General features: G+C 52.2%; 3 non-coding genes across 3 annotated transcripts; 1 reads left to right on the top strand and 2 right to left on the bottom strand.

Annotated features, from left to right (window-relative positions):
• The first annotated feature begins 8890 nt into the window (after positions 1 to 8890).
• LOC138844633 (U1 spliceosomal RNA) lies at positions 8891 to 9054 on the top strand. Its single transcript, XR_016218767.1, has one exon. It is a non-coding gene; the product is annotated as a U1 spliceosomal RNA (small nuclear RNA).
• Positions 9055 to 11648: 2594 nt separating this feature from the next.
• On the bottom strand, positions 11649 to 11812 carry LOC149123010 (U1 spliceosomal RNA). The gene has a single exon (XR_016218766.1). It is a non-coding gene; the product is annotated as a U1 spliceosomal RNA (small nuclear RNA).
• Positions 11813 to 20300: 8488 nt separating this feature from the next.
• Positions 20301 to 20407, bottom strand: LOC127483871 (U6 spliceosomal RNA). The gene has a single exon (XR_007910665.1). It is a non-coding gene; the product is annotated as a U6 spliceosomal RNA (small nuclear RNA).
• Positions 20408 to 21694: the final 1287 nt, after the last annotated feature.

Raw genomic sequence — 21694 nt, 5'->3', positions numbered from 1 at the left:
ATTTCTTCGGTTCCAAAGTCAGACTCTCATGCTCTTTTCTTACTGCGTTTACGTTCTCTAGTTGTGGTTGCAGTAACATCGCATCTCAAGATAACTGAGGGCTGTTGGTTTTTTTTAGTTCTCACGTTGTTCTGCGGGGGGAGTTTTTCCGATGTGGGTGCTGCGCTGGCTGCCTCTCGAGCCACGTGACTCTCGAGCAGAAAGCTATATTGATTGCCGTTCTTGCTAGCACGCGGAAGCGGGATTAGAGCTGCGTTCCGGGGTGATTCCTTGCCGCTGGTCACTGATAGATCGGCCTTCCAAATAGGGGCTACTTGAACTCGGACCCTTGGGCCCCACCCTTGCGAGATTTCCTGGGACGGAGTGTCGACAGCCCCAGGGAGCGCCGTGACCCTTGAACCCACAGCGCCGGCCTCTCTACCTGTTTTCCAACGTCTCCCAGGGATTCTTGTTCGTTTCGTTGAGGGTCCCGCCCATAGTTATAACGTTGGCTAAAATGACACCTGGCTGTCCTAGGCGACCAAATGTGCATTACCGGACAAGGTTCCCAGCTGTGTAGCTCTGAGCCCACGCAAGAATCCCACTGTCTCACAGAGAAATTGCAGTTAGAAATACTCTTGTGAGGGCCTAGTAGGTTGGCGCCTCCGCCTGCCACACCGGCCTCCGGAGCATAGGGGCGTCGGGGAGGAGTCTCGGCTGCTAAACTTCAGTGCAGCTCCGCGCTGCAGTGGAAGTCATGGCCCGAGTGTCTGGGCCCCTGACCCGCGTGGGAGACCCAGAGGGAGCTCCTGGCTCCTGGCTTCGGGCCGGCCCAGCTCTGGCCATTTGGGGAGTGTGACCCAGGGGGATGGACAAAGGTCTTTCTCTCTGTGTCTCCCTCTCTCCATAGCTCTGCCGCTCAAATAAATAAAATAACCCTTGGAAAAGGAAGGGAGGGAGGAAACACACTGTCTGTGTGGGAGGGGACAGCAAGGACACCCCTGCGGCAGGGAGAGAGAGCTGCTGCAGTGACAGGCAGGGACCGAGCCTCCGACCCGTGGTCTGCTCGTCAGCGAGCCTGGAAGGCGATGGAGTTCCCCATGGCAGCCGCCGCGGCCTGGGAAGCACGGATGAGAAACTGAGGCAGACCTCTTCGCCGAGGTCGTCGGCCACCACTAGCAAGCAGATGCGTTTCCCGGGTCCCCTCAGCCAGCCGCCGCAGTGAGAACAAATGTTGCACCCGAAATGTCCGATTCCCACCAATTAACACCACCAGGAGCCGAGGCTGATGCAAGCTCAAGTTTTATTTCAAACTCGAGTTTGGTCCGATGTCCACACCAGGTGCAGCTGGGCTGGATCGGCAGCCCTACAGTAAGGTCGTTAGGGTTTTTATACAGTTGAACAAGCAAGTTTGGCTATACAGCACCTGGGTGGGGGCAAGAGGCGCGGAGGCACCACACAGACCCCAGGAGTTGGGTGAAAGCGGGCCAGAAGGGAGCAGCCGGCAGAGTCGCTTATTTCCCTTGGTACAGCAGCTTCAATAGCCAAGGCAGCCAATCCGGTCAAGGGGCGGTGTATGTCTAACCAATCACAGCCTGTTGCCGGGCAGGCTCCGTTGCCAGGTGGGTTTCGAAGCCATCCCCGAGTAACTGGCACTGGCTTGCCAGCGGCCATCTTGGCATGGCCTTCGCATTCCACCACATTTCCCCCTTTTCGTTTATTTTTGAGCAACGGGAGGCGTGATTCTTGGCCACACCATTGTTGACCCGTTTCCATGTGGTCTCTGTACGCGGCTGTGCCTGTCTTAGGTTGTCCCCCAGGGGTCTTACCTGTCGTTGACTAACCAGTGCTCAAAACGGGAGACCACAGGAGTGCTTGCTCAGATAGGGGTAGGAATGAGGAACAATGGTAATCAGGAACGGCATGACCGCACACAGGCTGTGGGCCGTTTGAGTAGCTGACCAGAGCTGGTGGGGTATAAGACTGTAGCGGATGTGGCTATGGGCAGTTCCTCAGGGTAGGATGATAGGGCAGGTGCGTCCCCTAACAATGCGGACTCCCAGTCTTGTTCAGCTGGTTCTGGTTGGCTGTCAGTTGCAGGCTTGATGTTTCTGGCTGGTACCCAAATGGGCTGTCCCGCATTCTCTGGAAAGACACAAGCATATCCTCGACCCTTGGTTAGCAGAGGGTGTGGTCCCTTCCACTCTCCTGTCAGGGGGTCTTTCCACCTAACCATAGGGGCAGGGGTCTGGGATGGAAAGGATCCCCAGTGTTTATAAGCTGGGCTGATCCCTTGGGAATCAAAAGTAAGAAAATTGATAGTGAAAAGGACCTCAGTCAAAGCAAGCTGTGGGTCTGGGGGCATAAGATTGTTTTTCTGTCTTTGTAAGAGATCTTTAATTGTCCCATGAGTTCTTTCAATGATTGCCTGTCCCTGTGGGTTGTGTGGGATACCTGTGGGTGGCAGACTGTATGTTCCAGGATTTCAGGAAGGAATTCAATTCCTGTGACGTGTGTGCCGGCCCGTTATCCGTCTTTATGGTCCAGGGGACACCAAGGACCAGCATGGCTGATTTAACCGCCTTTATCGCATTACTAGCCTTTTCTGGTAATTGGATAGGGCTGCTGCAAATACAGCCTTTGAGTAGCGTCTACCACCACGTGGACAAACTTAAGTTTACCAAAGGAGTTCATGTGGGTGACGTCCACGTGCCAGAGCTTATTAGAAGCAAGGCCTCGTGGGTTCCCTCCTGCTTGTTGCAGTGGGCCCAACGGGGCGAGGGGTGCACAATTCTTGCAAGAGTGCACTAGGTGTTTGCATTGGCTCATTGTTAGCTCCGGGAAAAGCAATTTTATGTTGCTTGCTAACATATGAAATTGTTGGTGTAGAATACGGGCTTGTTCTAGGTGTCCGTTGGAAGCCGTATCGCAGGAGATAAGACGACCAACCTTTCTGTCGCCTTGGAAAATAAAGCCAGGTAACCCAGTAGGTGATCTTACGTGTGAGATATACCATGGGTGTTTTCTATTCTCAGTTATCTCTTTAAGTGTTGAGAACATCTGGTCAGCTGGCTTATTGGTCAGGTTAAAGACTGCAAAAGGGATCGTCTTTGCTACCTGTACTGAGTATTTGCTGTCCGAAAAAATATATTTACCGGCCCATCCTGGCGAAGTAGTAGAACCTTGACTATTGCCCTTATTTCTCCCAACTGTACTGATCCCCCCGTGGGGCTCTACATGGATCTTATTTTTTTTCTGTTGACAATTTGATCACTATTCCAAACAGTGACTTGTTGGCGTCCATAAATGCACAACGTGCCATGGGTACAGGTCGATTAGCAGGGAAAGCATGTTTTGGATAGTCTATGTCTAAGGTTTGTAACGTCTGGAGTAGCCTGTCCGCTGGCAGGTGATCGTCAACCTGTCCTGGGAAATTTATCATTAACGTTTGAAAGAGCGTGCTATTCTGCATCGATGTGTGGACAGTTCTAATTGTGATAGGGGTAGGGCCACTATGGCTCCGTGCTAAATTTCTTATTGGCATAATATCTTAATTTAAGTCCCATCATAAGGATGGCATCTACTTTGGTATCTATTTTACGACACTCGCTCCAGGCTATGCTCGCCCAAAAAAGTGGTCCGTGTTGTTGCCAAATAACTCCTAAGGGGGCCTTGAGGGTAGATATGGCTATGGCAAACAGAGGCACCTGAGAGTCACATCTAAAGGTTTTCAATGACACCTGGGTGTCGATCTTTTCTATAGTGAATTTGGCTGCTGGTGTCAATGTGATTTTTGAAGAAGGGCTGTTCCCCTTAGCCAGTAAATCGAACAGCAGTCTAAGCTCTGCAGGTGTTAAGGGAAGGAAGGGCTTCAGTCAATCGATTTGGCCGCACAGCTGCTGAAGTTGATTGAGTATTTATGCTTGACTTTTAGGTTCGGGCCCACTGGAGCTATATGGGAGGAGATCTGATAACCCAAGAATTGAAAGGGAGGAAAATGTTGTACCTTTTCTGTGGCAATAGACAAATCCAGGAATTGTAAATTTCTTACTGTCTCACTTAGTAGCCTATATGTTCCCTGTTTCTTTGGTATCACAAGCAATGGGCGTGTTGTGAGGGCTAGTGGAGGGCTCTATGTGTCCCTTTTCCGATTGTTCCTGTACCAGTTCTCTAAGGACGCCAAGTTTGGGTTGTACTGTTGGCCACTGCTCTACCCAGATGTGTCCTGTTTTTTCCCATTCGATGGGGATTGGCAAATTGGCTTTTGTATGAGGTGAGCAGTGGCCCCTAGAATCGGGGGTGAATCTTACTTGTAGGCACTCCATTAAAGCTGCTGGCTCGTGGAGACTTGTGATCCGTAGTAAGGACCGCTTGCGTTTGTGAGAGCACATCTCTCCCCCATAAGGCCATGGAAACCTCAGCAATCAGCGGAAAGATAGTTCCCATATCTCCACTGTCCTCTCGCCACGTTACAGGCGTGATGACCTGATCAGCCAATTTTAATCCTCCAACACCAATGTTGCATTTTTCTTGCGTCCCTAGCTTTCAAAACAGTGGCATCTGCCCCCGTATCAATTAAACCCACAAAGGCAATGTCATCTAAGTATAGGGTCAATTTTGGCCTCAGATTGAAGATAGGCATCGGCCAGTTAATGGTGGTGGGACTCCCTCTTACTTGCTGGGCTGAGGGCCGCCCCGCTGGGAGGTTAAAGGCTCGGTCTTGTAATCTTTGGCCCAATGAAAACCTTTTTTACATCTGGGACACAGCGTTTTGGGCTGGCCTCGTCTGTCAGCGTTTGGGCAGTTTCGCCGTAGGTGCCCTATTTCCTGACATCCCCAGCAAACTGGAGGGTCATTGGACTTCCTTGTGTTCAGTTTGTCAATGGCTGCAGTTAGGGCCTGTGTGGGTGTATCGGCAGGGTTTCCCTCCTGTGTGGCTACCACCTATTTAGAAATGTCTTCATTACGGACTGGGGCGATTGCAGCTTTTGCCTCTTTGGTAGCACCTTCCCAAGCTAATTGTTCGACCAGATTGTCTTGATCGGGGCCAAGCGGTCATCTTTTCTCTACTGCCTCCGAGACTCTGGCAAGGAGATCGGGGAACCATTCGCCTGGGCCTTGAACTAGGTTTCTAAAGAGCTGGCTATAATTAGGAGGATTTATATTTTTTAAGGCTCTAAGTGCCTCTGACCTGATCAAAATAGACAGCTACCCCAATGCGGGCCTGTTCATGAGGATCTACGTAGGTGCCGCGGCCTGTAAGCATAGCAAAGGTGACTGCAATTCCATAGGCAGCATTAGTCCTCGCCACGGTTTCAGCCTCCTCCTCATCGGAGGCTCTCCACTGTAAACATTGCTTTGAGCAGTGTAACCCAGTCAAAATGAGTTTGAAGGTTCGCTGCCCGTTGTGTGAGCACCTGTTCAAAGTAGGGAGAGCCGGGGCCTGACTCTTGAGAAGCCTTTTTTAGCATAGCAGGGTCATTTACGGGCGTTGGAGTCCAGGGCCTGAATTCTGCCTCCGCTCCTACATTAACGGGAAACGTGCGGGTGGGACGGGGTCTAGCGGCTGCCCTGAGAGCCTGCGGTGCCCGGGGACTGCCACCAATGTGGGGATCCTCACTGGGTGTGGATGGGATGACCTCGCGTGGGTTACTGCCTCCAGGTCGGCTGACCAGGCATTGCTACATTGTTTGCTACATTGTCATTTTCACTGTCGGAGCTCTCTCTCCCTAAGTCATCAACTGTTGCCTGTGAAGCAGAGGCCTGGAGTGACAGGCTCTCATCACTCACAGGTTCACTATGTCTGGTAATCTGTGTGCGCTTCTGAGAGGGGGGGTATGTTTCCCATGTTTGAGCGCTTAAGAGCGGCGCGCCACGCCAACTCTAGCCAAAGGAAAGACACGCACAGCACTGCTGCCCTGACAAAGCAAATTCCTAGCACCTCAGCGGCTGATGGCTTCCTGCAGGGGGTTCCCTACGTTAGACTACAGCGGTGTATCAGATCGTACGTATGCCCTGTGCGTAGCGGGGGACTTCCTTGATTCGTTAGGCAAGGCCGTATGCCCACACGGTGTCTCCGGAGCATCACCTCTCTCGAGTGAGGGAAGGTGACTTGGTTCTGAATTCTGGGATGATCAGTCCCTTATGTGAATTCGCCGGGCGAACCGAAAGTAAAAGGAGGAGCCGAGAAGCGAGAGAAGCGACAAACACCGAGGGGCCCACTTACCTCGCCGACTCGACTCTCTCTCTCAGTCACGTTGGGGCGCCAGATGTTGCTGGAGGAGAGGAGGAGTGTGGTGAGGGCAAGAGGCGCGGAGTCACCACACAGACCCCGGGACTCGGGTGACAGTGGGCCCGAGGGGAGCAGCCCACAGACTCCTTTCTTTCAGTTGGTACAGCGGCTTAAATAGCCAAGGCAGCCAGTCCGGTCAAGGGGTGGCCTATGCCCTAGCCAATCACAGCCTGTTGCCAGGGGGGTTTCGAAGCCATTCCTGAGTAACTGAGCTTGCTTGCCAGCGGCCATCTTGGCATGGCCTTCTCATTTCACCACAGCCGCAATGGCCAGAGCTGCGCTGATCCGAAGCCGGGAGCCAGGAGCTCTTTCTGGGTCTCCCACGCGGGTGCAGGGGCCCAAGGACCTGAGCCATCTTCTGCCGCTTTCCCAGGCCATAGCGGAGAGCTGGATCAGAAGAGGAGCAGCCGGGACTGGAACCGGCGCCCATATGGGATGCCGGCCCCTGATAGGCTTATGCTTTAAATTTATATTTGCCCTTCTATGATTGGTTAAAGTATAGGGTCCGAGCCGCTAGGGTGTAGGAGCCACACTGCAGGGTTTCAGGATGTTATCAGTCACCTTCACTGCCTGATAAGACACCTGGAACTAACTTTGGGTATTGCCCTACTACCTGCTCATTGGCCGTTGCTAGCGGACTTTATCGCAAGGGGAGCTTATTATGTTGTTGGGGTTTTTGTTTGTTTGTTTGAACAGGCAGAGTGGACAGTGAGAGAGAGAAACGTCTTCCTTTGCCGTTGGTTCACCCTCCAATGGCCGCCAGGTACTTCTCCTGGTCTCCCATGGGGTGCAGGGCCCAAGCACTTGGGCCATCCTCCACTGCACTTCCCCGGCCACAGCAGAGAGCTGGCCTGGAAGAGGGGCAACCGGGACAGAATCCGGCGCCCCGACCGGGACTAGAACCCGGTGTGCCGGCGCCGCAAGGTGGAGGATTAGCCTAGTGAGCCGCAGCGCCGGCAAGCTTATTGTTCTTTTAGGCGCTTTTGGCTTAGGGTCCCGGGCCCGGTCAGGCCCAAGTTACGAGATGGAGGCCTGGTCTAAAACAGCGGCGCCTTGATGCAGGCTCAGGTCTCTCACAGAGAGGCAGGAATCCCCGAGAAGCTCCTTGAGCGTCCTTGAGCCTGTCCGAGCCAGCGCGTGAGTTGTCGAGGCGCTGGCCGAGGAGAGCGTGTCCCACCCACCTCCCGCCCCGCGCGCCCACGCCGGGACGGCCGAGCTGGGCCCCTACACACCGCCGCGTCCGCGTCCGCGGCGATTACTCTGAACACCATGGGCCTGAAGCCCCGCGTGCGCGCTCCCGCCGCAGTCCCCCACCCTCCGCCCTGGCCTCCCGCCCGGCTCCTGCTCTCCCCGTAGAGGAACCCGACCGTTTACAGGCGCCAGGAGAAGGCGAGACGAGGCGAGGACCCTGCTTTTCTCAGCCCGGCTCCTCTGCCTATTTCCGTCCTCAGCCTAGCTTCAACCCGCATCATGCTGCCCGGAAGCTGCAAGCCCCCTGACTGGCCTCCCTGCTTTCACCCTTGCAGCCAGGTGATGACGGGGGTGGCGGTGCGTGCTGGCGTGCTGGCGTCAAAACCCGGCTGACTCGGGTTTAGGGCCGTGCGATGGTCTACAAGACCCTGGGGATCGTCCCCCAACCCCACCGCCTCGCGGACTTGAGTTTCGTGCACCTGTCCTGGATGTCGAGGCCGGGGCAGGGTGGGGCTGTCTCACCTGGGCCTCCGCTGCAGCAGGCTTTGCTCTGAGCCGGGGGCGGGATGCCCCACGCAGGACCAAGCCCCTGGCCGCTGCAGGTCTCTCCCCACACGATTTTCTCACGGCGGCCCCCCGATGTAGCACCTCGGCCGGCCTTTTCGGGGACTCCCCAGCCCTCTCTCCCGCGCCCCGCCCCACTAGGAAGTGACCCCAAGAGGCCTTTTCGCCCCCAGACGCCCCAGCGCTGGGCACGGGGGACGTCGGCGCCCCCGAGCTCGGAACCGGCCGAAAGGGCGCGGGGCTCACCCCGGCGCGGCGCGGGCTGCGGTGTCCGGGGCTCTCCCTCTCCCCTTTCCAACTCGGGGTCCGCGCGCCTTCGGGCGTTCGTAGCGGCCGAGGAGGCCCCCGGTCCTGCGCCGCGGTGTCCCCGTCCCCGGCTCTCGCGGACGCGGCCCGGCCTGAACGTCCCCCGGGACCAGGCTTTCTCGGAGGGTTCGGGTCCTGGGAGCCGAGCCGGCACCGGCGAGCACAGAGCGCGGGCGCAGGTTTCCTTTCTGCCCCCTGCGTCCCCGTGCCCGCCCGGCGGCGGGGTCCCCGTCTTCGCGGGTCTGCGCTTCAGGCCCCAGATGCCGGGCCCAAGGGCTCCCCGCTAGCGCCTTAGCAGGTGGCCAGGCGGGTGGGCGGGGACGTCACCACACGGGGCGTGGCGCATGCAGATGAGAGGCGCGCGCAGAGGCTGCCGGTCGTGCGGGGTCCGGGCCTCCGAGCCCCGCGTGGGCAGCACGGCGGGGGCGTTCGTGGGGTTCCCGAGGGGCAGGGGGGCGGGCGGGGCCGGGAGGGGCCGAGGGCCGCGTGCGGAAAGTGACCGTGCGCTGAGAGTGGGGCGGGCGCGAGGGTGTGTGGCGGGTGGGGGGGCGGCAACTCATACTTACCTGGCAGGGGAGATACCATGATCACGAAGGTGGTTTTCCCAGGGCGAGGCTTATCCATTGCACTCCGGATGTGCTGACCCCTGCGATTTCCCCAAATGTGGGAAACTCGACTGCATAATTTGTGGTAGTGGGGGACTGCGTTCGCGCTCTCCCCTGGCAATTGTTGTTCCAAAAACAGGTTCTTTTCTTGGCTTCGCCGCGGTGTTTCAGTACGTCTGTGGACCTGGGCTGTGCGTGTACTGTTCGGCGGCCGTGTCTGCGTTCAAGGTGTCACGGCGTGGGGGTGGGTGTGGCGCGTGGGATTCCGCGTTCAGGGACATCTCCTTTGCAAACAGCGGTTCCGGAGAAGCCTCACTCACGTCGCAGGCGCAGTAGCACGGAACCTGCACAGGCGCTTTACCCGGCTGTCTCCGCGTTTGAAAGGCCACGCCTCCCGCGCTGTGTGAACTGTCCAGTGCACTGGACGCGCACAGTGGGACTGCTACACGGAGTCACCCGCGTAACAAGGTAGAGGGCAGGACAGCTCTGGATCGCTCTAAGGGGCGCCGGGGGTGTGCTGGTGTGGCACAGCGGGTTACACCTGTTGCCTGGGCTTCTGAAGTCAGCTGAACTGCGCCCTGAGACGGCACAAGTGGTCATAGGACACGCGGGAGGCCTGGATGGAGTCCCTGGATCCTGGCTCTGGCCTGGCACAACCCTGGCAGTTGCAGGTGTCTGGTCTAACGGGCCTCTCCCTCTCAGCCCACAGACCCCCCCCCTCCCCCCCCCCCCACACTGGTTTCACATGAGAGGCATAAATCCAACTTTTTTTTTTTTTCTTCCCCTTTCCTTTTTGTTGCCGTGATAACAAAATAAATCGGGGGAGAAGTTTAAGCCTTTGAAGGACCCAGGTACTTGTCGGGGCCCACGGCACCCATAACTGAGAAATATGCTATTTGGTCTGCAGCCTAATAGCAATTTTATCTATTTTAGTGACGGAGAGAGGTCTTCTATCCACTGGTTCGCTGCACATGTCCACAATGGCGGTGGGCCAAGCCAGGCCGAAGCCAGGAGCTTCTTCCCGGTCTCCCACGTGGGCTGCAGGAGCCCAAGAACTTGGGCCATCCTCCACTGCCTTTCCCAGGTGCGCCGGCAGGGGGCCGCATGGGAAGGGGAGCTGCCGGGACTTGAACTGTCGCCCATATGGGACGCAGGCTCTCCCCTCAACGCCACAACACCGGGCCCCTGATCGCAGCTTTCGAGGTAGACTTCCACTAGTGGCTCATTTAATTTTTATGATACTGATACAACAAGCAGAAAGATTTTTCCAATTTTGGAATCCCCACGGTGGAGGAAATGACGATAGCTGAGTGACTTGAAAAACTTACTCTTTAAGAGCTGGGGACCCAACCAGAGGATCTGCCCAGCCATCACCGTGCAGACTGTCTCCTCTCTGCAAAAGCTGGATCCCACTATCCAACACTACCCTCCCCCAAACCGTCGACCCTGATTTTGGATTTCCTCATTTCGGTTTTCTCGTTCTGTGCGGTAGGTAGACAAGTTCATCTGCAAAATCAAGGTGATGCCCACACTGTGCGCTTTGTAACACTTTTCCTGCAGCTGACACAGCAAGCCCTCCCTCAGCAGTTCACTCCAGTTTGGCAGTATTGCAGTTATGTCCCGGGAAGCCTTGAATCCCTGTGAAACCAGGCGGCGGCACATCGTGCTCTGGAGTTCAGAGGCTAGCAGCTAATCCTCTGTGTTTTGCATGATGATGGGCCCCTCTGGTTGGACTGAGTTCTCTTAACTTTTCCGCTACACGATAAGAAAACAGGAGAGTTCCCACACCCTTGGCCCCAAGTATGGAATTTTGCCACAAACGCTGGACATGAAGTGGAAACAAGAAGGAATTTGGATGCAGCCGCTAGAGGGACAGAAGAGCAAGCAGAACCGGAGAGCAGAGCTTTGCGAATTCAGTCGGGAACGTTTATGTACTTCCCTGTCATCCTCGTTATAAGTCTGTTTAGTGGTCAACTGTGTCTCGGATTCACATGGCTCCCAGAATGAGTACCCTTCTGAAAAACCACCTCCCGGGGTCGGCACTATGGTGTAGTGGGTTTAAGCTCTGCCTGCAGCGCCGGCATCCCATATGGGCGCCAGCTCGAGTCCCGGCTGCTCCACTTCCGAGCCTGGGAAAGTAGTAGAAGATGGCCCAAGTCCTCGGGCCCCCGCAGCGCACGGTGGGAGACCCGGAAGAAGCTCCTGGCTCCGGATCAGCCTAGCTCCGGCCCTGCGGCCATTTGGGGAGTGGACCGGTGGATGGAAGACCTCTAGCCCCCCTCGCCCCTCCTCGCTTCACTCTGCACTTAAAATAAGAAATTTAAAATACACACATCCTCCCTTATATTTATTTCAAAAAATTAGTAGCGGAAAATTTTCCTCGCTTCTGTAAGCATTTTTCCCGGGGGTGGTGAGCTCCGGGGAAGCAGGCCTGCGCACAAAAAAGATTTTAGTTAAGCATCGCTGGAGGGAAGCTGTGTCGTGAGATCGACCTCACACAATCCGTAGGCTGCGCCTCTTTCCTAGGAACACCATAAAAACTGCAGTCATGAACGACGTTGTTCCCACGAGAGTGCTGGTGCCACAACTCAGTTAATACCTACAACCGCAGCACTCGTCTTGACCCTCCGCGCATCCTGTAGAAGCAGGATGCTTTGGCGTCAACCCAATCATTTCCCAGCGCAGCACTATTTTTAGCAACCGCAGAAAACCAGGGGAGAGCGCGAACGCAGTCCCCCACTACCACAAATTATGCAGTCGAGTTTCCCACATTTGGGGAAATCGCAGGGGTCAGCACATCCGGAGTGCAATGGATAAGCCTCGCCCTGGGAAAACCACCTTCGTGATCATGGTATCTCCCCTGCCAGGTAAGTATGAGTTGCTCGGCCCGGCCCAGCCCACACCCTCGCGCCCGCCCCACTCTCAGCGCACGGTCACTTCACGCACGCGGCCCTCGGCCCCTCCCGGCCCCGCCCGCCCCCCTGCCCCTCGGGAACCCCACGAACGCCCCCGCCGTGCTGCCCACGCGGGGCTCGGAGGCCCGGACCCCGCACGACCGGCAGCCTCTGCGCGCGCCTCTCATCTGCATACGCCCCGCCTTCTCTCCGCGGCCCCGCCCCGCTCTCCCCAGCCGGAGGGGCGCGGGGCGGGCTGGAGCCCGCCGAGCGCGTCCCCTCTCGTCCCTCTCGTCCCTCTCGTCCCTCTCGTCCCTCTCGTCCCCCTCCTCCCCTCTCCTCCCCTCTCGGAGCCCGAGGCTCGAAAGTAGAAGCGGCTGGATTTCCTCGCCGGCTCCGTCCGACTTCGCCCCCGGGGAAGGAGCCGCAGCCCCGCGCGGCGGCCCTCCCGACGCTGCCCCGGGTGGCCTCTCCCTCGGCTGCCCTCTGGCCGGCGGAGCGCGGTCTGTCCGCGGAAACGAGGGTCGGACCGAGAGACCCGCGAGGCCGGGCGGGAGCAGGGTGCCGCGCCAGTGCCGGGCACCCACGGCTTCTCTGAGAAGCCGTGGGAGAAAGCAGATCCCAGCTAGCAGCGCTCGGTGTGTGCTCCTGTGTCTCTCTTGTCTGGTCTGCGTATGTTTTGGAGAGGCGGGGTGAAGGTGTCTTGTCTCCCTTAGGACAAGGCCCTTGCCTTCCATAATTCAGCCAAAAGTTTGCCATGTTCTGTACTTGCTGTTCCGAATATAACACCATGTGCCCTAGCAGCAAGCTGCATGGTAAGCATTGCAGCAGGGACTCGAACTGGCATCCGGATTTGGGATGCTGCGGTAACCCACTGCACCACAGGGGCCACCCACCTGCCAAACCCCTCCCCCCACTTCACAGTCTGGGCTCACCCTTTTGTTTTTAAATTTTTCATTTATTTGAAAGGCAGAGCATCAGAGTGACACACACACACAGATCTGCCATCTGCTGTTCACTGCCCAGTGGCTACCAACGGTAGGATGTGCCATGTCGAAGCCAGGCTCCTGAAACTCCATCTGGATCTCCTTTGTGGGAGCAGGAGCCCAAACACTACATCGTTTGCCGATGCCTCCCATGTGCGTTAGCCGACGTTTGATGGGCAGTGGAGCAGCCGGACTTTAACCAGCACTCAGGTGGGATGTGGGCATCTCAGGCAGCCACTTAAACCTGTTGTGCCACAATGCCAACCCCTAAATATTGCTTTTCTAATTCCCTCACTCATACATTTTGATTAGCCCTCTACTGTGTTACCAAAACCTTGGTCCCTTGGGGCCAGTGCTGTGGCAGCAGCAGGTTAACGCCCTGGCCTGAAGCGCCGGCATCCCATATGGGCGCAGGTTCGAGACCCGGCTGCTCTACTTCCGATCCAGCTCTCTGCTATAGCCTAGGAAAGCAGTGGAAGATGGCCCAAGTCCTTGGGCCCCTGCACCCGGGTGGGAGACCTGGAAGAAGTTCCTGGATCCTGGCCTCAGATCGGCACAAGGATCGGCACAAACCGAGTCTTCCAACTTTGAGGCTTCCAGGATCCCTGGAACTCTCAAAGGATGAGACTCTGAACTTGTTAAAATAACAGCTGTTTGAGTCAATTCAAATTATGTAAAGTGCATTACAATGTTGTAAATGATGTCAGACCTATGTTGTATTCATGTTTTTGCTTTCCAGCTAAAGTGGTCTTATAAAAATGAGAGTAAATTCTGTGTATACAAGCCTTTATGTTCTTAACTAAAGTAAGTCAATACAGATTGGTTCAGAAAATTGGGTTAATCCAAACGCCCTTCAGTTTGTTTGGGTCCCTTGCTCAGTTTTACGTGTCTTTTATATGCATTAAACTTGTTTCTTTTAAAGATGAAGATTTTTTCAAAGTTGTGAACATGCACTAGTGCACACGTTTGCTGTTCAGGAGGTGTCATCCTTATTAGTTACTTAAAAGCGTGGAAATGTAATTTTGATTTTTAATTCAGATAACAGTGTGCTATTTATTCATTAATATCTCAGTGTTTTAAGTCATCTAGACATTGGTGCTAAGTAAAACATGGGAAAATGAGACTGAGCTTGTTAGCATGCGTTCTCATAGGCTGTCCATACATGACAATTCAAGACTATGTAAAAGGAACTACGGGTGTAAGTTTCAGAAGGTGTGAGCAAATCACAAAAAGTTTTAAAAAGTTTACGATTTTAAAATATTGTTTACAGGGTTTTCTATAAGTTCAGTGTTAATACCAAAATTACACTGACCTAAAGTTGAAGTCTGATCTTCTGTTACAACAATGTTTTGTTTTGTTTTTAAGTGTACTAATGTTAGTAAATATCTGGAAATGGTCTCAATCGCAAATCTTAAAATCTGTTTTTGCAAAAACTGCAACGTCTCTTTTTGACAGTGTCTGCCCAATTGGTTACTCTGCCATTTCTAGAGTTAGGTCCTGTAAGCTCTTTTCGACTCTGTTAAATAGTTCTGAGTTATGTGATGATTTCGTGTGCTAATTCATATGTTCAAGGTTTTTATTTCTGGTTTATTCGAAAACAAGAGACATAGAATTCATGTTCTGCCAAAGTAATCTATTGTGTACTGTTTCTGTTAAGTTCAGATTGATGAAAAGCATTAAGTCTTAAAAAGTTGCGTTAAATATCGTTATGACTAGATCTGGTCTAAAAGTGTCAGCCGGTGCTGCGGCTCACTTGGCTAATCCTCCGCCTGCAGTGCCGGCACCCCAGGTTCTAGTCCCGGTTGGGACTCTGGATTCTGTCCCGGTTGCTCCTCTTCCAGGCCAGCTCTCTGCTGTGGCCAGGGAAGTGCAGTGGAGGATGGCCCAAGTGCTTGGGCCCTCACCCCATGGGAGACCAGGAGAGGCACCTGGCTCCTGGCTTCAGATCGGCACAGTGCACTGGCTGCAGCAGCCATTTGGGGGGTGAACCAACAGAAAAAGGAAGACCTTTCTCTCTGTCTGTCTCTCTCTCACCGTCTAACTCTGCCTGGTGAAAAAAAAAAAAAGAATAAAGGAAAAAGAAAGAAAGAAAAAAGAAAAAAATAGAAAGCCCCAGACCAAAAACAAAAAAGCAGACCTGCCTCAGTGAAAGGGACACTAGTCTTGAGATTCAGATGTCTGCTGCCTCCTCGTGTATTGATATATTAATAACTTTATTCTGTCCTTTTACCATCAAACTTTTTTATTTTTGACAGGCAGAGTGGACAGTGAGAGAGAGACAGAGAGAAGGGTCTTCCTTTGCCGTTGGATCACCCTCCAATGGCTGCCGCGGCTGGCGCACCGCGCTGATCAGATGGCAGGAGCAAGGTGCTTCTCCTGGTCTCCCATGGGGTGCAGGGCCCAAGCACTTGGCCATCCTCCACTGCACTCCCTGGCCACAGCAGAGAGTTGGCCTGGAAGAGGAGCAACCGGGACAAAAATCTGGCACCCCAACCAGGACTAGAACCCGGTGTGCCGGCGCCACATGTGGAGGATTAGCCTATTGAGCAGCAGCGCTGGCCACTATCAAACTTTGTTCTTTGATTTGGTACCAGGTGTAGGGACCAAGGTTTTGTTTTTGGTTTTGGTTTTTTTTGTTTGTTTTTTGTTTGTTTTTTTGTTTTTTAATATTTATTTATTTATTTGTAAGTCAGAGTTACACAGAGAGAGGAGAGGCAGAGAGAGAGAAAGAGAGAGGTCTTCCATCTGATGGTTCACTCCCCTGTTGACCACAACGCCGGAGCCGTGCTGATTGGAAGCCAAGAGCCAGGAGCTTCTTCCAGGTTTCCCACGTGGGTTCAGGGGCCCAAGTGTTACTGGAGAACTGCAGAGTTCTTGTCTTTGCACAAGAAAGAATTCAGGGCTGGCGCCACGGCTAACTAGGCTAATCCTCCGTCTTGCGGCACCGGTACACCGGGTTCTAGTCCCGGTCAGGGTGCCGGATTCTGTCCCAGTTGCCCCTCTTCCAGGCCAGCTCTCTGCTATGGCCAGGGAGTGCAGTGGAGGATGGCCCAAGTGCTTGGGCCCTGCACCCCATGGGATACCAGGATAAGTACCTGGCTCCTGCCATTGGATCAGCGCGGTGTGCCGGCCGCAGCGCACCAGCCGTGGCAGCCATTGGAGGGTGAACCAACAGCAAAGGAAGACCTTTCTCTCTCTCTCTCTCTCTCTCTCTCTCACTGTCCACTCTGCCTGTCAAAAAATAAAAATAAAAAAATAAAAAAATTTTTAAAAATTTAAAAAAAAAAAGAAAGAAAGAATTCAGGCATGAGACAGAGAGTAAGTGGAAAGGAAATAGCAAAGTTTATTAGGGCAGGAACATCCATAAGAACAGGTGGGCACCTCTCCAGACAGAACGTGAGAGAGAGTGCCCAGTCACTCAGACTGGGGGTGAGAGGGGTTACATGGTTGAGTGGAGAGAATACACCTGGGCAGGCCAGGCGGGCAGCTCAGCAGAAAGCAGAGGGCTGAGCACGCAGTCTGGTTGAGGCTGGGGTTTTTTAAGGGGATGGGTCTTGTCTTCCCACATCTTCTTCTCCTGGAACAAAGGACTTTTTGGATGTAAGTACTAAAAATTCCTTTCTGAGTTTTCCCCCTGAAGTTATCAGACAGGAGGAAGCCTGGCTGGCGTCTCCCTGGGTTAGGGGAAGGATGAGCAGGACCCCCTGGAAGATCAGGATCTGGGGCAGGATGTTTGAAGTGCAGATCCTGGGCTGCACCTGGAAGGTTATCAGGATAATTCTGAGATGCATATGCTGGACCTAGATGTCTCCTTATGCCTTTGTCACACACACATAAGCTCATATCTGACTTCCTACCTAACATTCCCCCCTCAAGAGGAATACCCAAAATTATTTTTGGGGTAATGGGTGGAGTTCTGTCTTCTGTAGCTTCTTCAAAGCTGACACGTGGGTGTTGAGAAGGAAATGGGTATTTCCTCTCGCTGTCTGTCCTATGGTTGCAACAGTGGCCTTGGAATGACTGTCCTGCTTGGTCCAGAGGGCTGCTCAGGTCATCCAATGGAATGGGCTAGAAGCCTTGTCTGACAACCATTTGGAGTTCAGCAGCTTTTATTCTGTTGGAGATAAAATGAACAAGGGCATTGAAAACACACAGTCCAAAGAGAAGCATCAAGATTACAGAAGTTAGAGGGCCAAGGAGAGGAAATAGCCAGGATTTCCATGACCAGATGTCAGGCCAGAAATCCCAGCCCTGCTTGGCCTGCTCCTGGAGCTCTTTGGCTTTGTCCAGGAAAGTACGAATTTGGGTTTGTACCTGTCCAGTCTGATTTACCCAGAAACAACATCTTCCTGGAACATGGCACAGATATCTCCCTGAGTGGCAGTTAGCATATCCAATATTTTTTATTTCATAACCTTTTGTGAGTTCCATACACCCTCTTCAACTTACCTGAAACATTCCATCATTTCCATTCCAGTCTAGAGTAAACTAGACGTCAGGATGAAGTCATTCCTACAAGCCATGTCCTTTCTTTATTCAAAAGAACTCTTTCCTTCTTAACCTTCCTTACCAAGAACACTCTTTCCTTCTTAACCTTTCTTACCAAGTGCACATTTCTGTACTTGTGTTGTTTTCCATAGAGTCTGGTTGGCTCTTTCTACCTTACCGGAAGACAGAGGTCTCCATGCAGAGTGAAGGTGCCCAGTTATTCCTAGGGCCTTACAAATCCCTTGTGTAATCTGAGAGATGAAGGAAGGCCCACTGTCACTTTGTAAAGATTTTGGGAGACCAAAGCGTGGAATAACTTCCTTCAGAAGTTCAGGAGAATTTTGGTCACTTCCTGAGCTCTTTCAGTTCGGTTGGGTGGCTTCTACCCATCCAGTAAAGGTGTCTATAAGTACAAACAGGTACCTATCTATTTGCCAGCCTTCCCCAGGTAAGATCCCTTTCACTGCATAGGGTTAATTAAAAGTGGAGGTTGAGACCCCTGGGAGTTATTTTCTCTTGTCCTTACCTAGTTCTAGAGCTCTAGTTAAGGCAATCAGTTCTGCTAACTGAGCAGAAATTCCTGGGGGCAGAGCAGAGCTTCAGTAGCGTGCCATGCTGTAACTATTGCATACCCTGAGAAGCCGGTCCCATCTGACAACGCTGCTTCCATCTGTGAACCAAACTCCATCTGCGTTAGTCAGGGGGCTGTCTTTTGGGTCCTTCTGCTGACATAGATCAAGTCTATAGCCTCAGTACAGGAGTGGAGGGGACTACTTTCCCCTGGAACTGGCATCAAGGTAGCTGGATTTAAAGTGGAGCAATGCATTATTTTTACCTGAGGGTTTTCTAGAAGGAGGACCTGATATTTTAATATTCTACTATCTGTGAGCCAGTGAGAGCCCTTTTTCTCTAATAGAGAATTTATTTGATGTGAGGTATAAAGGACGATATCTTGTCCCAATGTAATTTTACATGCCTCCTCTGTCAGCAAGGCAGCTGCTGCTATTATCCTTAGGCAGTAAGGCCATCCTTGTGCAACCATGTCTAAGGTTTTAGAAAAGTAGGCCATGGGTTGCTTAACAGGTCCCAGATCCTGAGTTAGCACTCCTAAGGTGACTCCCTGATTCCCAGTGATATACAGCTGGTAGGGTTTCTCTGGGTTTGGCAGTCCTGGGGGCTTTAGTCATAGCATCCGTTAGCTGAGCAGAGGCTGTGGTTTGCTCTTTCTTCCAAAGGAGGGGGCTCTGCTTTGGCTCCCTGTCGAGAACCTGGTTTAGGAACTGTGCTATCTGTTACATGTTAGGGAAAAGCTGGGACTGCCTGAAGTTTGCAGAAGTAGGAGTTTGCTGCATGGCCCATATCCTCTCTGGGGCAGGTTTTTTCTCCCCAGGGATGAGGATAAGGGTTAAATAATCAACACTCTAATGGACTGGCTATGCTCTTTTTTTTCCTTTGGATATCTAGTAGCTAGTTTTGCTAGGAAGTTAAGCCAATGTACAAGACTAGAGTCTCAGGCTGGGGAAGAAAACAGACTAGCAAATCATTTACATTTAATCATCTACATTTTAGATTATTGTGCACCCCCCTCAAGAGATAGGCCCATTAAGTGAGGAGCTGTCCAAATAGGTGCAGGACTATAAGTTAGCTGTTTTTTTTTGTTTGTTTTTGTTTTTGTTTTGTTTGTTTTTTTGTTTTTTAGTAACTGGCAGGAAGGGCTTTCTAAGCTTAATACTATTTGGATAGACTTTTAAGGCCTGGCTGGGTATGTGAGTCCCAGACCTATCCATCGGGTGCTGGAGGAGAATTTCAAGAGATGTGAATCTCCTTAAGGGAGGCACCCTGTTGACTTGCATTACATGGCTGGACTAGGAGGAGAGCTGAATAGGAGGCTGGTACAAATAGGCAACTTACGTTTCACTGACCCTCAGCCATCCCCTCAATAGCAGTGGCTAGAGTTGGAAGCTGGGCAGAGGCTGGGCAGAGCCAAAAGCTTTTTAGCTCAGGGCCACAGCGTCTGCGGTTCCGAACCAGGAGTTCTTCGACCCCCAGGGCAGTTCCGTGTCCAGTGGCCTTGCTCTTGGCAGAGCTGACAGAAGGCGGTTTCTGTCACGACAGCTGCTTGCCCAATGCCCCGGCTCCTCATATCAGCAACAGGTGCCGTTTGGGGTGCACTGGCCTTGAGGGTCTCCTTGATGGCAGATCACCGTGCAGAACAGCCATTGATTGGCCTGTTGCCTATCCCTACATCACTCCTGCTGCTAGCTTGCTCCATGTTCTGGTCTCTAATGAAGTAGACCATGGAGGCAGCCTCTATGAAGTCAGTCAAGGGGGTGCTGAACCCAACCTTGATTTTTTTTTTTTTTTGACAGGCAAAGTGGACAGTGAGAGAGAGAGAGAGATAGAGAGAAAGGTCTTCCTTTTTCTGTGAGTTCACACCCCAATGGCCGCTGTGGCCAGTGCAGTGCGCTGGTGTGGCCCCAACCTTGATTTTTGAAAATTTCTTTAATATCATCAGAGTGGCATAGAAAACTATGGTCATGGGGCCGGTGCCATGGCTCACTTGGCTAATCCTCCGCCTGCAGTGCCGGCACCCCAGGTTCTAGTCCCGGTTGGGACTCTGGATTCTGTCCCGGTTGCTCCTCTTCCAGGCCAGCTCTCTGCTGTGGCCAGGGAAGTGCAGTGGAGGATGGCCCAAGTGCTTGGGCCCTGCACCCCATGGGAGACCAGGATAAGTACCTGGCTCCTGCCATCAGATCAGCGCGGTGCCCCGGCTGAGTGCGCCAGCCACGGCGGCCATTGGAGGGTGAACCAACGGTAAAGGAAGACTTTTCTCTCTGTCTACTCTCTCTCACTGTCCACTCTGCCTGTCAAAAAAAAAAAAAAAAAGAAGAAGAAGAAGAAGAAGAAGAAGAAGAAGAAGAAAGAAAAGAAAAGAAAAGAAAACTATGGTCATGGGCAAATTCTGACACTTAGTAAAAGTTAAAAAAAATTTTTTTTTAATATGGAATGCTTCACGAATTTGCATGTCATCCTTGCGCAGGGGCCATGCTAATCTTCTCTGTATCGTTCCAATTTTAGTATATGTGCTGCCGAAGCGAGCACAAAGTTAAAAGTTAAAAAACCATGTTAAGACCATGTCGATGAGGAGAAAAATGACCTTTTAGGTAAGATCAACTGTGGTGACCTGTTTCCATACTTCGAGGTCATCAGTACAACTTCCTATCTTCCCCCGCAATTTGGTTTAAAAGGGGAGTTCTGCCCATTTACCATGTACACAGAAAAAATCAATCTAGCTGTAACACTATCTTATAGTTTTTTTGTTTGTTTTGTTTTTTGGACAGGCAGAGTTAGACGGTGAGAGAGAGACAGACAGAGAGAAAGGTCTTCCTTTTTCTGTTGGTTCACCCCCCAAATGGCTGCTGCAGCCAGTGCACTGTGCCGATCTGAAGCCAGGAGCCAGGTGCCTCTCCTGGTCTCCCATGGGGTGAGGGCCCAAGCACTTGGGCCATCCTCCACTGCACTTCCCTGGCCACAGCAGAGAGCTGGCCTGGAAGAGGAGCAACCGGGACAGAATCCAGAGTCCCAACCGGGACTAGAACCTGGGGTGCCGGCACTGCAGGCGGAGGATTAGCCAAGTGAGCCGCAGCACCGGCTGACACTTTTAGACCAGATCTAGTCATAACGATATTTAACGCAACTTTTTAAGACTTAATGCTTTTCATCAATCTGAACTTAACAGAAACAGTACACAATAGATTACTTTGGCAGAACATGAATTCTATGTCTCTTGTTTTCGAATAAACCAGAAATAAAAACCTTGAACATATGAATTAGCACACGAAATCATCACATAACTCAGAACTATTTAACAGAGTCGAAAAGAGCTTACAGGACCTAACTCTAGAAATGGCAGAGTAACCAATTGGGCAGACACTGTCAAAAAGAGACGTTGCAGTTTTTGCAAAAACAGATTTTAAGATTTGCGATTGAGACCATTTCCAGATATTTACTAACATTAGTACACTTAAAAACAAAACAAAACATTGTTGTAACAGAAGATCAGACTTCAACTTTAGGTCAGTGTAATTTTGGTATTAACACTGAACTTATAGAAAACCCTGTAAACAATATTTTAAAATCGTAAACTTTTTAAAACTTTTTGTGATTTGCTCACACCTTCTGAAACTTACACCCGTAGTTCCTTTTACATAGTCTTGAATTGTCATGTATGGACAGCCTATGAGAACGCATGCTAACAAGCTCAGTCTCATTTTCCCATGTTTTACTTAGCACCAATGTCTAGATGACTTAAAACACTGAGATATTAATGAATAAATAGCACACTGTTATCTGAATTAAAAATCAAAATTACATTTCCACGCTTTTAAG

The sequence above is a fragment of the Oryctolagus cuniculus genome, chromosome 12 (assembly GCF_051225735.1).
Source record: "Oryctolagus cuniculus isolate XC-2025 breed Fujian yellow rabbit chromosome 12, ASM5122573v1, whole genome shotgun sequence".
NCBI lineage: Eukaryota > Metazoa > Chordata > Mammalia > Lagomorpha > Leporidae > Oryctolagus > Oryctolagus cuniculus.
This window is presented reverse-complemented; position numbering and strand designations above follow the sequence as displayed.